This window comes from Oncorhynchus masou, unplaced genomic scaffold (assembly GCF_036934945.1).
Source record: "Oncorhynchus masou masou isolate Uvic2021 unplaced genomic scaffold, UVic_Omas_1.1 unplaced_scaffold_554, whole genome shotgun sequence".
Classification (NCBI taxonomy): Eukaryota; Metazoa; Chordata; class Actinopteri; order Salmoniformes; family Salmonidae; genus Oncorhynchus; species Oncorhynchus masou.
Genome location: NW_027011956.1, coordinates 308,438 through 325,232, shown reverse-complemented (window position 1 = coordinate 325,232; position 16,795 = coordinate 308,438). Strand labels below are relative to the sequence as shown.

Genomic DNA, 16,795 nt, shown 5'->3' with positions numbered 1-16,795 from the left:
TGTGTTGTGCCATGAAATCCGCCTGTCCATGTCTGCCTGGTGGAAGGTCCTTGGAGGCTCCCTCGTAGACATGAATCCACTGGGGGAGGCGTGGGGTGTCTTTGTCAAGTCTTTTCTGGAGCACAGCACTCAGCTCCATGCTGGAGGCATCACCAGCCATACCAGCAACCAGACCTGACCGGAGCACAGCTCACTCAGCTCCATGCTCCTAAACACTGGAGGCACCACCAGCCATACCAGTTTATCATCCACCATGGTGTCTTCCTCGTCTGACGTCAACTCCATTGTCACTCCTTCCCACAGATCTCCTGGTGACTCTGGAGCATCGCGGTTCTGGAATCCAGCAGCTGCTTCCTCCTCGATGGCCACCGCCTGTCGACGCGTGTATCTTCCCCTCTTCTTCACGGTTCTCTGGAGAACTGCACCAGGAAGTTCCTCCGGACTGTGTCATAGTAGGTCAAAGACTAGCAGCCGCTGAGCACCTCGTGAGTCACACTTAAAACGTTTCCTTGGATGCTCCTCTAATCAGATAGGTGGTGACCATGTTGTTGTGTGGGGAGTTGACTTTATCCTTAGGCTGGTATCTGTGTATCAGATTACCCACGGAATTACGGAGCCTCCTCATCGTTTCTGCTGCTAGCGAGCTTCTGGCCCGGTACCGGTACTGGACCAAGCTGATGAGCGTCACCTTCCAGAGTCTCTCTCAGTGAGACGGCGTGTTCTTTCAGTCCAACCACACAGTTCAAGACATCTGTCACCTGAGCTGTCGTTTGGCTCAGATTCATGACAGCTCTGTAGATCTGGATGTTTGCAACCTCAGCTAGTGTAGCTGCTGGGTTGTCAACTCCATGGTGAGCTGGATATGTTGTGTGTGGCTGAGGGTTAGATTATACCCATCGTGTTCTACTTTCTCCCATGAAGTGCAGTCTGTATTACATTTTACTTCATTATCTCCTGGTTTGATCTGAGACAGAAGCTCCACAGTCTGTGGCTGGTCAAGGTGTACAGGCTGAGGTTGGTCCTGATCACAGTCACTTTCCACACGGTAGACAGGAGTCAAATTGATAGCAAACTCCAGTTGTTGAAGCTGTGCTTCCTTCCTGACTGGTCATGCAATCCTGTTCCTTCTCTGTCTGACTCTGTGTGGGTTCTGGGCCCTCGTTCCCCAGACTGGCGCTCCAGCTCTGGCTCTGCTCACCGTGCTGCTCCTCCAAGTCCAGGAGAACCTCTTCAGAGACGGAGAACGTGAGCTGCTGCTGGGGGTCTGGTGACGTCTCTGGTTGGATCGATGTGTTTATGAGGCCGTAGGCGACTGTTCTCCTGTCTCAAACGGATGATCTCTTCCTGATCCTCGCGTATCGGTTTTTTCCACTGCGCCAAAAATCTCTATAGCAGCTGCGGTTGGCCGCTCCGCGAGGAACACGTTCACCCACTGGAGTTTGGACATTTCGGGGGCAATAAACGTCGGACCGTTCGTTTTATCCATTTGGATACGTTTTACTTTCGTTGCTAGAATGTTTAGCCAAAGGTCCACCGAAACTTTCTGCTCTAATTTGCCTGAATTTACGTTGATAAAAACGCTACGAGCGTGGGATTTCGGGAATGACGTCTCGTCTGATATTCACGACTTTCAAAATAAAAGTCCTCTTATTTTACATTTATTTAACAAGGTAGGCCAGTTGAGAACAAGTTCTCATTTACAACTGCGACCTGGCCAAGATAAAGCAAAGCAGTGCAACACAAACAGCAGAGTTACACATAAACAAAAATCAAGAGAGAAATATCAAATGCACCATTTCACACTTGTCACTTCCATTTATTTAACCTCAAGTTCATATATGACTGGATAGGTGTTATGTCTACCAGAAGGCTCTGAACTCAATGCAAGCAACCCCCCCCAACCACCATAAAATAAAACCACCACAAATAGAAATTAAAATATGACTGTAAATTATTTATATATTATTTGAAGTGAAATAGTTTCCACGTGTGATTTGGCATGGAGTTCTCACCTGGGGTGTATTCATTTGTGCAAACCGTAGCAAAACAATTTCACAATGGATAATGTTTTGCCAGAAAAACAAGAGTTTCTATTGGATAAATTCAGGTAGGCCCCCCTGTTTTGTTCCTAGTACTGGTGTGTTCAAGACAACTTGGAAACTTGAAGAAAGATGAGGCCCCAGGTTCCCCACTTGGAAAGTATCAGAATCTGCAAATAACTCAGAAGTTTAAAGTTTCCGACTTGTCATGAATGCACCATCAGAATGACCAGGAGTTTTACCACATGGCCAGACCAGGGCCCGTATCCACCAAGCGTCTCAGAGTAGGAGTGCTGATCTAGGATCAGTTTAGCCCTTCAGATCATATTGAATAAGACCTATATATAGCCAGATCTCAGATCATTTTTATTTTATTTAACTAGACAAGTCAGTTAAGAACAAATTCTTATTTACAATGACGGCCTTAGGAACAGCGGGTTAACTGCCTTGTCTAGGGGCAGAACGACAGATTTTTACCTTGTCAGCTCAGGGATTCGATCGAGCAACCTTTCAGTTACTGGCCCAACGCTCTAACCACTAGGCTACCCTGCTGCCCCTCTAACCACTAGGCTTCCTGCCGCCCCTCTAACCACTAGGCTACCTGACGCCCCTCTAACCACTAGGCTACCTGCCGCCCCTCTAACCACTAGGCTACCCTGCCGCCCCTCTAACCACTAGGCTACCCTGCCGCCCCTCTAACCACTAGGCTACCCTGCCGCCCCTCTAACCACTAGGCTACCTGCCGCCCCTCTAACCACTAGGCTACCTGCCGCCCCTCTAACCACTAGACTACCTGCTCTAACCACTAGGCTACCTGCAGCCCCTCTAACCCCTAGGCTACCTGCCACCCCTCTAAACCACTAGGCTACCTGCCGCCCTCTAACCACTAGGCTACCTGCCGCCCCTCTAACCACTAGACTACCTGCTCTAACCACTAGGCTACCTGCCGCCCCTCTAACCACTAGGCTACCTGCCGCCCCTCTAACCACTAGGCTACCTGCCGCCCCTCTAACCCCTAGGCTACCTGCCACCCCTCTAAACCACTAGGCTACCTGCCGCCCCAACAATGATGAATAATATATTGAACAGATCTCAGATCAGCATCCCTACCCTAAAATACTTTCTGGAGACGGGCCTAGAAAAAACAAACTCCAAGCCCTACACATCACACAGGCACACATTAAGACGAGGAGCTTGATGAAAAATGATATAAAAAGGAAAACAGACTGTCACCATTCTAACAGTCAGCTGATAAAATATCCTTCTAGTTCAGGGGGGAAAAAGACACGACAAAGATCACCAGGAAATAGTCCCATTATTGCCCACAACCAAAAGGACAAATAGATGCAGAGATTGAGCAGTACTGGGAAAGTACTGTTACGACTCCATGAGCTCTTCCTCCTTCCAGAAACGGCTGCAGACCAACGAGAACGACCCACATGGAACTGGGCTTTTTGGGGTGAATCTCCCGTTGACTTCAAACTTTTCCTTGTTATGCTAAAGTCCAAGAGAGAAATCAGTCCAGGAAGACTCCCCCCAGTCAGTCAGGTAGGAGGAGTCTACCCATTACATCAGTCAGGTAGGAGGAGTCTACCCATTACATCAGTCAGGTAGGAGGAGTCTATCCACTACATCAGTCAGGTAGGAGGAGTCTATCCATTACATCAGTCAGGTAGGAGGAGTCTATCCATTACATCAGTCAGGTAGGAGGAGTCTACCCATTACATCAGTCAGGTAGGAGGAGTCTACCCATTACATCAGTCAGGTAGGAGGAGTCTACCCATTACATCAGTCAGGTAGGAGGAGTCTACCCATTACATCAGTCAGGTAGGAGGAGTCTACCCATTACATCAGTCAGGTAGGAGGAGGAGTCTATCCATTACATCAGTCAGGTAGGAGGAGTCTATCCATTACATCAGTCAGGTAGGAGGAGTCTATCCATTACATCAGTCAGGTAGGAGGAGTCTACCCATTACATCAGTCAGGTAGGAGGAGTCTACCCATTACATCAGTCAGGTAGGAGGAGTCTACCCATTACATCAGTCAGGTAGGAGGAGTCTATCCATTACATCAGTCAGGTAGGAGGAGGAGTCTATCCATTACATCAGTCAGGTAGGAGGAGGAGTCTATCCATTACATCAGTCAGGTAGGAGGAGGAGTCTATCCATTACATCAGTCAGGTAGGAGGAGTCTATCCATTACAACAGTCCAGGAAGACTCCCCCAGTCAGTCAGGTAGGAGGAGTCTATCCATTACATCAGTCAGGTAGGAGGAGTCTATCCATTACATCAGTCCAGGAAGACTCCCCCCAGTCAGTCAGGTAGGAGGAGTCTATCCATTACATCAGTCAGGTAGGAGGAGGAGTTTATCCATTACATCAGTCAGGGAGGAGGAGTCTATTCATTACATCAGAAAGGTAGGAGGAGGAGTCTATTCATTACATCCGTCAGGTAGGAGGAGTCTATCCATAACATCAGTCAGGGAGGAGGAGTCTATTCATTACATCAGACAGGTAGGAGGAGGAGTCTATTCATTACATCAGACAGGTAGGAGGAGGAGTCTATCCATTACATCAGTCAGGTAGGAGGAGTCTATCCATTACATCAGTCCAGGAAGCCTCCCCAGTCAGTCAGGTAGGAGGAGGGCGTAGTGGTGAAACCCCATCAAAGCCAGTTCAGCACAGCAGCAATGGAGGACAGTGGTGAGACAGTATGGATGCACGTGTGTGTTCCTTACAATACATTCTTGTGTCTGTATACTGTTGATGGATAAAGTTTTCCACATCCTGCTGTGTGTGTGTACTGCTCTACTTATGAATGGATGTCTATGTCCCTGTTAGTCCATGGCTCAGGCCACAGTCTGTCCTCTGTGGGGGGTCTGTTGGGGGGCTGGGGGTCCCGTTCAACAATCCTCCATCCTCTTCCTGCTGTAATCCTCTGCTCTTTCCCTCCTCCTCCTCCTCCTGCCGCTCTGACTTCTGTTTCTCTGCCTTGGTCTTGAACCTCAGCCCGTGACCTGTAAACCAGACGAGAGGAAATAAATGATATATCTGAGAAAGACAGCTGTGTGTGTGTGTGTGTGTGTGTGTGTGTGTGTGTGTGTGTGTGTGTGTGTGTGTGTGTGTGTGTGTGTGTGTGTGTGTGTGTGTGTGTGTGTGTGTGTAAGGCGGGGGAGGGACTCACTTGGGCAGTCTGCCACCTCCTTGTGGGACTTCTTTTACAGCAGCCTCGACACAGATTGAATACACAATGATTACCCTACAGAGAGAGACAGGTTGAATACACAATGATTACCCTACAGAGAGAGACAGGTTGAATACACACTGATTACCCTACAGAGAGAGACAGGTTGAATGCACACTGATTACCCTACAGAGAGAGACAGGTTGAATACACAATGATTACCCTACAGAGAGAGACAGGTTGAATACACACTGATTACCCTACAGAGAGAGACAGGTTGAATACACACTGATTACCCTACAGAGAGAGACAGGTTGAATACACAATGATTACCCTACAGAGAGAGACAGATTGAATACACACTGATTACCATACAGAGAGAGACAGATTGAATACACAATGATTACCCTACAGAGAGAGACAGGTTGAATACACACTGATTACCCTACAGAGAGAGACAGGTTGAATACACAATGATTACCCTACAGAGAGAGACAGGTTGAATACACAATGATTACCCTACAGAGAGAGACAGGTTGAATACACAATGATTACCCTACAGAGAGAGACAGGTTGAATACACAATGATTACCCTACAGAGAGAGAGAGGTTGAATACACACTGATTACCCTACAGAGAGAGACAGGTTGAATACACAATGATTACCCTACAGAGAGAGACAGGTTGAATACACACTGATTACCCTACAGAGAGAGACAGGTTGAATACACAATGATTACCCTACAGAGAGAGACAGGTTGAATACACAATGATTACCCTACAGAGAGAGACCGGTTGAATACACAATGATTACCCTACAGAGAGAGACCGGTTGAATACACAATGATTACCCTACAGAGAGAGACAGGTTGAATACACACTGATTACCCTACAGAGAGACAGGTTGAATACACACTGATTACCCTACAGAGAGAGACCGGTTGAATACACACTGATTACCCTACAGAGAGACAGGTTGAATACACACTGATTACCCTACAGAGAGACAGGTTGAATACACAATGATTACCCTACAGAGAGAGAGAGAGAGAGGTTGAATACACACTGACTCCCCTACAGGGAGAGAGAGAGAGAGAGAGAGAGAGAGAGAGAGAGAGAGAGGTTGAATACACACTGGTAGAAAGGTTAGGGACCTGGAGAGGGGGAGAGACGGGTTAGGGACCTGGAGAGGGGGAGAGATGGGTTAGGGACCTGGAGAGACGGGTTAGGGACCTGGAGAGACGGGTCAGGGACCTGGAGAGACGGGTTAGGGACCTGGAGAGACGGGTTAGGGACCTGGAGAGACGGGTTAGGGACCTGGAGAGGGGGAGAGACGGGTTAGGGACCTGGAGAGACGGGTCAGGGACCTGGAGAGACGGGTCAGGGACCTGGAGAGACGGGTTAGGGACCTGGAGAGACAGGTTAGGGACCTGGAGAGGGGGAGAGACGGGTTAGGGACCTGGAGAGACGGGTCAGGGACCTGGAGAGGGGGAGAGATGGGTTAGGGACCTGGAGAGACGGGTCAGGGACCTGGAGAGACGGGTTAGGGATCTGGAGAGACGGGTCAGGGACCTGGAGAGGGGGAGAGACGGGTTAGGGACCTGGAGAGGGGAGAGACGGGTTAGGGACCTGGAGAGACGGGTTAGGGACCTGGAGAGACGGGTCAGGGACCTGGAGAGGGGGAGAGATGGGTTAGGGACCTGGAGAGACGGGTCAGGGACCTGGAGAGACGGGTTAGGGACCTGGAGAGACGGGTTAGGGACCTGGAGAGACGGGTTAGGGACCTGGAGAGGGGGAGAGATGGGTTAGGGACCTGGAGAGACGGGTCAGGGACCTGGAGAGACGGGTTAGGGACCTGGAGAGACGGGTCAGGGACCTGGAGAGACGGGTTAGGGACCTGGAGAGACGGGTTAGGGACCTGGAGAGGGGGAGAGATGGGTTAGGGACCTGGAGAGACGGGTCAGGGACCTGGAGAGACGGGTTAGGGACCTGGAGAGACGGGTCAGGGACCTGGAGAGACTGGTTAGGGACCTGGAGAGACGGGTCAGGGACCTGGAGAGACGGGTTAGGGACCTGGAGAGACGGGTTAGGGACCTGGAGAGACGGGTTAGGGACCTGGAGAGACGGGTTAGGGACCTGGAGAGGGGGAGAGACGGGTCAGGGACCTGGAGAGACGGGTCAGGGACCTGGAGAGACGGGGTCAGGGACCTGGAGAGACGGGTCAGGGACCTGGAGGACGGGTCAGGGACCTGGAGTGACGGGTCAGGGACCTGGAGAGACTCGTTAGGAACCTGGAGAGACGGGTTAGGGACCTGGAGAGACGGGTCAGGGACCTGGAGTGACGGGTCAGGGACCTGGAGAGACGGGTCAGGGACCTGGAGAGACGGGTCAGGGACCTGGAGAGACGGGTTAGGGACCTGGAGAGACGGGTTAGGGACCTGGAGAGGGGGAGAGATGGGTTAGGGACCTGGAGAGACGGGTCAGGGACCTGGAGTGACGGGTCAGGGACCTGGAGAGACGGGTCAGGGACCTGGAGAGACGGGTCAGGGACCTGGAGAGACGGGTTAGGGACCTGGAGAGACTGGTTAGGGACCTGGAGAGACGGGTCAGGGACCTGGAGAGACGGGTTAGGGACCTGGAGAGACGGGTCAGGGACCTGGAGAGACGGGTCAGGGACCTGGAGAGACGGGTTAGGGACCTGGAGAGACGGGTCAGGGACCTGGAGTGACGGGTCAGGGACCTGGAGAGACGGGTTAGGGACCTGGAGAGACGGGTTAGGGACCTGGAGTGACGGGTCAGGGACCTGGAGAGACGGGTCAGGGACCTGGAGAGACGGGTCAGGGACCTGGAGAGACGGGTCAGGGACCTGGAGAGACGGGTTAGGGACCTGGAGAGGGGGAGAGATGGGTTAGGGACCTGGAGAGACGGGTCAGGGACCTGGAGTGACGGGTCAGGGACCTGGAGTGACGGGTCAGGGACCTGGAGAGACGGGTTAGGGACCTGGAGAGACGGGTTAGGGACCTGGAGAGACGGGTTAGGGACCTGGAGAGACGGGTTAGGGACCTGGAGACGGGTCAGGGACCTGGAGAGACGGGTTAGGGACCTGGAGAGACGGGTCAGGGACCTGGAGAGACGGGTTAGGGACCTGGAGAGACGGGTTAGGGACCTGGAGAGACTGGTTAGGGACCTGGAGAGACGGGTTAGGGACCTGGAGAGACGGGTTAGGGACCTGGAGAGACGGGTTAGGGACCTGGAGAGACGGGTTAGGGACCTGGAAGTACAAAATTGTGCCAACAGACATGGCAGCTCAGCTTCTAGCTCCTAAGAATCTGACCTGCATACGTAACACTATTATACACAGTCAGGACAGGTTCTCCATTGAACGTTTCTTAGTCCAGGGATAAACTTCATCTGTAATGAGGAACAGGGTGGAGAGGTGTTTACACATGGTAATGAGGAACAGGGTGAAGAGGAGGAACAGGGTGGAGAGGTGTTTACACATGGTAATGAGGAACAGGGTGAAGAGGTGTTTACATGGTAATGAGGAACAGGGTGAAGAGGAGGAACAGGGTGGAGAGGTGTTTACACATGGTAATGAGGAACAGGGTGAAGAGGAGGAACAGGGTGGAGAGGTGTTTACACATGGTAATGAGGAACAGGGTGAAGAGGTGTTTACACATGGTAATGAGGAACAGGGTGAAGAGGAGGAACAGGGTGGAGAGGTGTTTACACATGGTAATGAGGAACAGGGTGAAGAGGTGTTTACACGTGGTAATGAGGAACAGGGTGAAGAGGAGGAACAGGGTGAAGAGGTTGCTACACATGGTAATGAGGAACAGGGTGAAGAGGTTGCTACACATGGTAATGAGAAACAGGGTGAAGAGGAGGAACAGGGTGAAGAGGTGTTTACACATGGTAATGTGGAACAGGGTAATGAGGTTGCTACACATGGTAATGAGGAACAGGGTGAAGAGGAGGAACAGGGTGAAGAGGAGGAACAGGGTGAAGAGGTTGCTACACATGGTAATGAGGAACAGGGTGAAGAGGAGGAACAGGGTGAAGAGGAGGAACAGGGTGAAGAGGAGGAACAGGGTGAAGAGGAGGAACAGGGTGAAGAGGAGGAACAGGGTGAAGAGGTTGCTCCACAGGGTAATGAGGAACAGGGTGAAGAGGTCGTCCCTCCACTCACCTTTGGATTTCCACACTGCTCACACTTGATGTACTTTGCTGCAGAGACAACAGGGGTAAAACAGAGGTTATCTGCTGTTTGTGTCGGCTGAGGAGCTGTAGATTCTGTAGCATTATAAACTGGGTGGTTCCAGCCCTGAATGCTGATTGGCTGACAGCCGTGGTATGACAAAACATATACCAATATACCACGGCTAAGGGCTGTTCTTACGCACGACGCAACGCTGAGTGCCTGGACACAGCCCTGAGCCGTGGTATATTGGCCATATACCACAAACCCCCGAGACGTCTTATTGCTGTTATAAACTGGTTACCAACGTAATTAGAGCAGTTAAAACACATGTTTTGTCATACACTGGGTGGTTCGAGCCCTGAATGCTGATTGGCTGACAGCTGGTGTATATCAGACCGTACACCACGGGTATGACAAAACATTTCGTTTCACTGCCCTAATTATGTTGGTAACCAGTTTATAACAGCAATAAGGCACCTTGGGGGTGTGTGGTATATGGCCAATATATCACGGCTAAAAGCCTTATTGCTTAATTAGACCTGGATAGAGAGTATAGGGAACTGCAGGACTACGAGGAAAAATAACTCACGTTTCTGCTCAGGGCAGAAGTTCTTGTGGGGGTTTCTGGCTTTCTTCTTCTGTTTGTTTTTGGAGAGGGCATCGCACGCCCCGTCCGAGTCCTCTTGTGACAACGCCCTCTTGTGACACACTGCCTTCACCTCCGTACCGTTGCTGTTAGCAACCGGAGCCTTCGGCCTGGCAGGAACAATTTTCATCGTCACGGCAACGTGTTACGGTTTCTATGTGTGTGGGACTTGACGACTTTGATCTTCAAATCAAATCAAATTGTATTGGTCACGTACACATGGTCAGCAGATGTTAAGGGTCACGTACACATGGTCAGCAGATGTTAAGGGTCACGTACACATGGTCAGCAGATGTTAATGGTCACGTACACATGGTCAGCAGATGTTAACGGTCACGTACACATGGTCAGCAGATGTTAACGGTCACGTACACATGGTCAGCAGATGTTAACGGTCACGTACACATGGTCAGCAGATGTTAACGGTCACGTACATGGTCAGCAGATGTTAACGGTCACGTACACATGGTCAGCAGATGTTAACGGTCACGTACACATGGTCAGCAGATGTTAACGGTCACGTACACATGGTCAGCAGATGTTAACGGTCACGTACACATGGTCAGCAGATGTTAACGGTCACGTACACATGGTCAGCAGATGTTAACGCGAGTGTAGCGAAATGCTTGTACTTGTAGTTCCGACAGTGCAGTAATATCTAATCATTTCACAACAACTACCTAATACACACAAATCTAAGTAAAGGAATGTACACAGATCTCAAGTTAGGGTTCTCAACAGGAAATTGTCACTCACACTGGTCTGACGTACGGCTGGCAGATCCAATGAGGGAATGGCAGCCCAACCACCTGCCCCGCCTCCTGTCCTCCATTGGTTATCTCCTCCTGCAGAGGTTAAACAAATTACAAAAGAACCATTGTCATCATCTAGTTGTGTTGGGAGGAGGGAGAAGAGGGGGAGGAGGGAGAAGAGGGGGAGGGGGAGAAGAGGGGAGAAAGAGGGGAGGGGGAGAAGAGGGGGAGGAGGGAGAAGAGGGGGAGGGGGAGAAGAGGGGAGGAGGGAGAAGAGGGGAGAAGAGGGGGAGGAGGGAGAAGAGGGGGAGGAGGGAGAAGAGGGGGAGGGGGGAGAGGAGGGAGAAGAGGGGGAGGAGGGAGAAGAGGGGGAGGGGGAGAAGAGGGGGAGGGGGAGGGAGGGAGAAGGGGGAGGGGGAGAAGAGGGGGAGGAGGGAGGAGGAGAGGGAGGAGGGAGAAGAGGGGGGGGGAGAAGAGGGGAGAAGGGGGAGGAGGAGGGAGAAGAGGGGGAGGAGGGAGAAGAGGGGGAGGGGGAGGAAGAGGGGAGGAGGGAGGAGAGGGGGAGGGGGAGAAGAGGGGAGAAGAGGGGGGAGGAGGGAGAAGAGGGGGAGGAGGGAGGGGAGAGGGGGGAGGGGGAGAGGAGGGAGAAGAGGGGAGGAGGGAGAAGAGGGGGAGGGGGAGAAGAGGGGGAGGAGGGAGGAGAGGGGGAGGGAGGGAGAAGAGGGGGAGGGGGAGAGGGGGAGAAGAGGGGGGAGGAGGGAGAAGAGGGGAGGGGGAGAAGAGGGGGAGGAGGGAGGAGAGGGGGGAGGAGGGAGAAGAGGGGAGGGGAGAAGAGGGGAGAAGAGGGGGGAGGAGGGAGAAGAGGGGGAGGAGGGGAAGAGGGGGAGGGGGAGAAGAGGGGGGAGGAGGGAGAAGAGGGGGGAGGGGGTAGAAGAGGGGGAGGGGGAGAAGAGGGGGAGGGGGTAGAAGAGGGGGAGGCAGGAGAAGAGGGGAGGAGGGAGAAGAGGGGGAGGGGGTAGAAGAGGGGAGAAGAGGGGGAGGGGGAGAAGAGGGGGAAGGAGGGAGAAGAGGGGGAGGGGGAGAAGAGGGGGAGGAGGGAGGAGAGGGGGGAGGAGGGAGAAGAGGGGGAGGGGGAGAAGAGGGGGAGGGGGTAGAAGAGGGGGAGGGGAGGGAGAAGAGGGGGAGGAGGGAGAAGAGGGGGAGGGGGTAGAAGAGGGGGGAGGAGGGAGAAGAGGGGGAGGGGAGAAGGAAAGGTGAAAAACAGAATGATCCCTAGGTACCTGGCAGCGTAGCTAACCCTTGGTACCTGGCAGCGTAGCTAACCCTTGGTACCTGGCAGCGTAGCTAACCCTAACCCCTGGTACCTGGCAGCGTAGCTAACCCTAACCCTTGGTACCTGGCAGCGTAGCTAACCCTTGGTACCTGGCAGCGTAGCTAACCCTTGGTACCTGGCAGCGTAGCTAACCCTTGGTACCTGGCAGCGTAGCTAACCCTTGGTACCTGGCAGCGTAGCTAACCCTTGGTACCTGGCAGCGTAGCTAACCCTGGTACCTGGCAGCGTAGCTAACCCTAACCCTTGGTACCTGGCAGCGTAGCTAACCCTAACCCTTGGTACCTGGCAGCGTAGCTAACCCTAACCCTTGGTACCTGGCAGCGTAGCTAACCCTTGGTACCTGGCAGCGTAGCTAACCCTTGGTACCTGGCAGCGTAGCTAACCCTTGGTACCTGGCAGCGTAGCTAACCCTTGGTACCTGGCAGCGTAGCTAACCCTAACCCTTGGTACCTGGCAGCGTAGCTAACCCTAACCCTTGGTACCTGGCAGCGTAGCTAACCCTAACCCTTGGTACCTGGCAGTGTAGCTAACCCTAACCCTTGGTACCTGGCAGCGTAGCTAACCCTAACCCTTGGTACCTGGCAGTGTAGCTAACCCTAACCCTAGGTACCTGGCAGCGTAGCTAACCCTAACCCTTGGTACCTGGCAGCGTAGCTAACCCTAACCCTTGGTACCTGGCAGTGTAGCTAACCCTAACCCCTGGTACCTGGCAGCGTAGCTAACCCTTGGTACCTGGCAGCGTAGCTAACCCTTGGTACCTGGCAGCGTAGCTAACCCTAACCCTTGGTACCTGGCAGCGTAGCTAACCCTAACCCTTGGTACCTGGCAGCGTAGCTAACCCTTGGTACCTGGCAGCGTAGCTAACCCTTGGTACCTGGCAGCGTAGCTAACCCTAACCCTTGGTACCTGGCAGCGTAGCTAACCCTAACCCTTGGTACCTGGCAGTGTAGCTAACACTAACCCTTGGTACCTGACAGCGTCGCTAACCCTAACCCTTGGTACCTGGCAGCGTAGCTAACCCTAACCCTTGGTACCTGGCAGCGTAGCTAACCCTAACCCTTGGTACCTGGCAGTGTAGCTAACCCTAACCCTTGGTACCTGGCAGTGTAGCTAACCCTAACCCTTGGTACCTGACAGCGTCGCTAACCCTTGGTACCTGGCAGCGTAGCTAACCCTAACCCTTGGTACCTGGCAGTGTAGCTAACACTAACCCTTGGTACCTGACAGCGTCGCTAACCCTTGGTACCTGGCAGCGTAGCTAACCCTAACCCTTGGTACCTGGCAGCGTAGCTAACCCTAACCCTTGGTACCTGGCAGTGTAGCTAACACTAACCCTTGGTACCTGACAGCGTCGCTAACCCTTGGTACCTGGCAGCGTAGCTAACCCTAACCCTTGGTACCTGGCAGTGTAGCTAACCCTAACCCTTGGTACCTGGCAGTGTAGCTAACCCTAACCCTTGGTACCTGACAGCGTCGCTAACCCTTGGTACCTGGCAGCGTAGCTAACCCTAACCCTTGGTACCTGACAGTGTAGCTAACACTAACCCTAGGTACCTGACAGTGTAGCTAACCCTAACCCTTGGTACCTGACAGCGTCGCTAACCCTTGGTACCTGACAGCGTCGCTAACCCTTGGTACCTGACAGCGTCGCTAACCCTTGGTACCTGGCAGCGTAGCTAACCCTAACCCTTGGTACCTGGCAGTGTAGCTAACACTAACCCTTGGTACATGACAGCGTCGCTAACCCTTGGTACCTGGCAGCGTAGCTAACCCTAACCCTTGGTACCTGGCAGTGTAGCTAACCCTAACCCTTGGTACCTGGCAGTGTAGCTAACCCTAACCCTTGGTACCTGACAGCGTCGCTAACCCTTGGTACCTGGCAGCGTAGCTAACCCTAACCCTTGGTACCTGGCAGTGTAGCTAACACTAACCCTTGGTACCTGACAGCGTCGCTAACCCTTGGTACCTGGCAGCGTAGCTAACCCTAACCCTTGGTACCTGGCAGCGTAGCTAACCCTAACCCTTGGTACCTGGCAGTGTAGCTAACACTAACCCTTGGTACCTGACAGCGTCGCTAACCCTTGGTACCTGGCAGCGTAGCTAACCCTAACCCTTGGTACCTGGCAGTGTAGCTAACCCTAACCCTTGGTACCTGGCAGTGTAGCTAACCCTAACCCTTGGTACCTGACAGCGTAGCTAACCCTTGGTACCTGGCAGCGTAGCTAACCCTAACCCTTGGTACCTGACAGTGTAGCTAACACTAACCCTAGGTACCTGACAGTGTAGCTAACCCTAACCCTTGGTACCTGACAGCGTCGCTAACCCTTGGTACCTGACAGCGGCTAACCCTGGTACCTGACAGCGTCGCTAACCCTTGGTACCTGGCAGCGTAGCTAACCCTAACCCTTGGTACCTGGCAGCGTAGCTAACCCTAACCCTTGGTACCTGACAGTGTAGCTAACACTAACCCTAGGTACCTGACAGTGTAGCTAACCCTAACCCTTGGTACCTGACAGCGTCGCTAACCCTTGGTACCTGACAGCGTCGCTAACCCTTGGTACCTGACAGCGTCGCTAACCCTTGGTACCTGACAGCGTAGCTAACCCTTGGTACCTGGCAGTGTAGCTAACCCTTGGTACCTGACAGCGTAGCTAACCCTTGGTACCTGGCAGCGTAGCTAACACTTGGTACCTGTCAGTGTAGCTAACTCTTGGTACCTGGCAGCGTAGCTAACCCTAATCCTTGGTACCTGACAGTGTAGCTAACCCTAACCCTTGGTACCTGACAGTGTAGCTAACCCTTGGTACCTGACAGCGTAGCTAACCCAAACCCTTGGTACCTGACAGCGTAGCTAACCCTTGGTACCTGGCAGTGTAGCTAACCCTTGGTACCTGACAGCGTAGCTAACCCTAACCCTTGGTACATGGCATCGTAGCTAACCCTTGGTACCTGGCAGTGTAGCTAACCCTTGGTACCTGACAGCGTAGCTAACCCTAACCCTTGGTCCCTGACATCGTAGCTAACCCTTGGTACCTGACAGCGTCGCTAACCCTTGGTACCTGAAAGTGTAGCTAACCCTTGGTACATGACAGTGTAGCTAACCCTAACACTTGGTCCCTGACATCGTAGCTAACCCTTGGTACCTGACAGCGTCGCTAACCCTTGGTACCTGACAGCGTCGCTAACCCTTGGTACCTGACAGCGTAGCTAACCCTAACCCTTGGTACCTGGCAGCGTAGCTAACCCAAACCCTTGGTACCTGACAGTGTAGCAAACCCTTACCCTTGGTACCTGGCAGTGTAGCTAACCCTTGGTACCTGGCAGTGTAGCTAACCCTTGGTACCTGACAGTGTAGCTAACCCTTGGTACCTGACAGCGTAGCTAACCCTTGGTACCTGGCAGCGTAGCTAACCCTAGGTACCTGAGAGCGTAGCTAACCCTTGGTACCTGGCAGCGTAGCTAACCCTAACCCTTGGTACCTGGCAGTGTAGCTAACCCTAGGTACCTGACAGTGTAGCTAACCCATGGTACCTGACAGCGTAGCTAACCCTTGGTACCTGGCAGCGTAGCTAACCCTAACCCTTGGTACCTGACAGCGTAGCTAACCCTAACCCTTGGTACCTGACAGCGTAGCTAACCCTAACCCTAGGTACCTGGCAGCGTAGCTAACCCTTGGTTCCTGGCAGCGTAGCTAACCCTTGGTACCTGGCAGCGTAGCTAACCCTTGGTACATGACAGTGTAGCTAACCCTAACCCTTGGTACCTGACAGCGTAGCTAACCCTAACCCCTGGTACCTGGCAGCGTAGCTAACCCTAACCCTTGGTACCTGGCAGCGTAGCTAACCCTAACCCTTGGTACCTGGCAGCGTAGCTAACCCTAACCCTCGGGACCTGGCAGCGTAGCTAACCCTAACCCCTGGTACCTGGCAGCGTAGCTAACCCTAACCCTTGGTACCTGACAGCGTAGCTAACCCTAACCCTTGGTACCTGGCAGCGTAGCTAACCCTAACCCCTGGTACCTGGCAGCGTAGCTAACCCTAACCCTTGGTACCTGGCAGCGTAGCTAACCCTAACCCTTGGTACCTGGCAGCGTAGCTAACCCTAACCCCTGGTACCTGGCAGCGTAGCTAACCCTAACCCTTGGTACCTGGCAGCGTAGCTAACCCTAACCCTTGGTACCTGGCAGCGTAGCTAACCCTAACCCCTGGTACCTGGCAGCGTAGCTAACCCTAACCCTTGGTACCTGGCAGCGTAGCTAACCCTAACCCTAGGTACCTGACAGCGTAGCTAACCCTTGGTACCTGGCAGCGTAGCTAACCCTAACCCTTGGTACCTGGCAGCGTAGCTAACCCTAACCCTTGGTACCTGGCAGCGTAGCTAACCCTAACCCCTGGTACCTGGCAGCGTAGCTAACCCTAACCCCTGGTACCTGACAGCGTAGCTAACCCTAACCCCTGGTACCTGGCAGCGTAGCTAACCCTAACCCCTGGTACCTGGCAGCGTAGCTAACCCTAACCCTTGGTACCTGGCAGCGTAGCTAACCCTAACCCTTGGTACCTGGCAGCGTAGTCTGAGTTGTCTGCTGACCTCTGTCAGCCCCTGCAGGTTCTTCACCTTGGCCAGCTCCTCTCTCAGGTCCTTG

At 53.1% G+C, this 16,795-nt stretch overlaps 1 pseudogene; it reads right to left on the bottom strand.

Annotated features, from left to right (window-relative positions):
* Positions 1-2,914: 2,914 nt before the first annotated feature.
* Positions 2,915-16,795, bottom strand: part of LOC135536081 (tRNA-dihydrouridine(16/17) synthase [NAD(P)(+)]-like) — a 33,198-nt pseudogene continuing 19,317 nt past the window's right edge.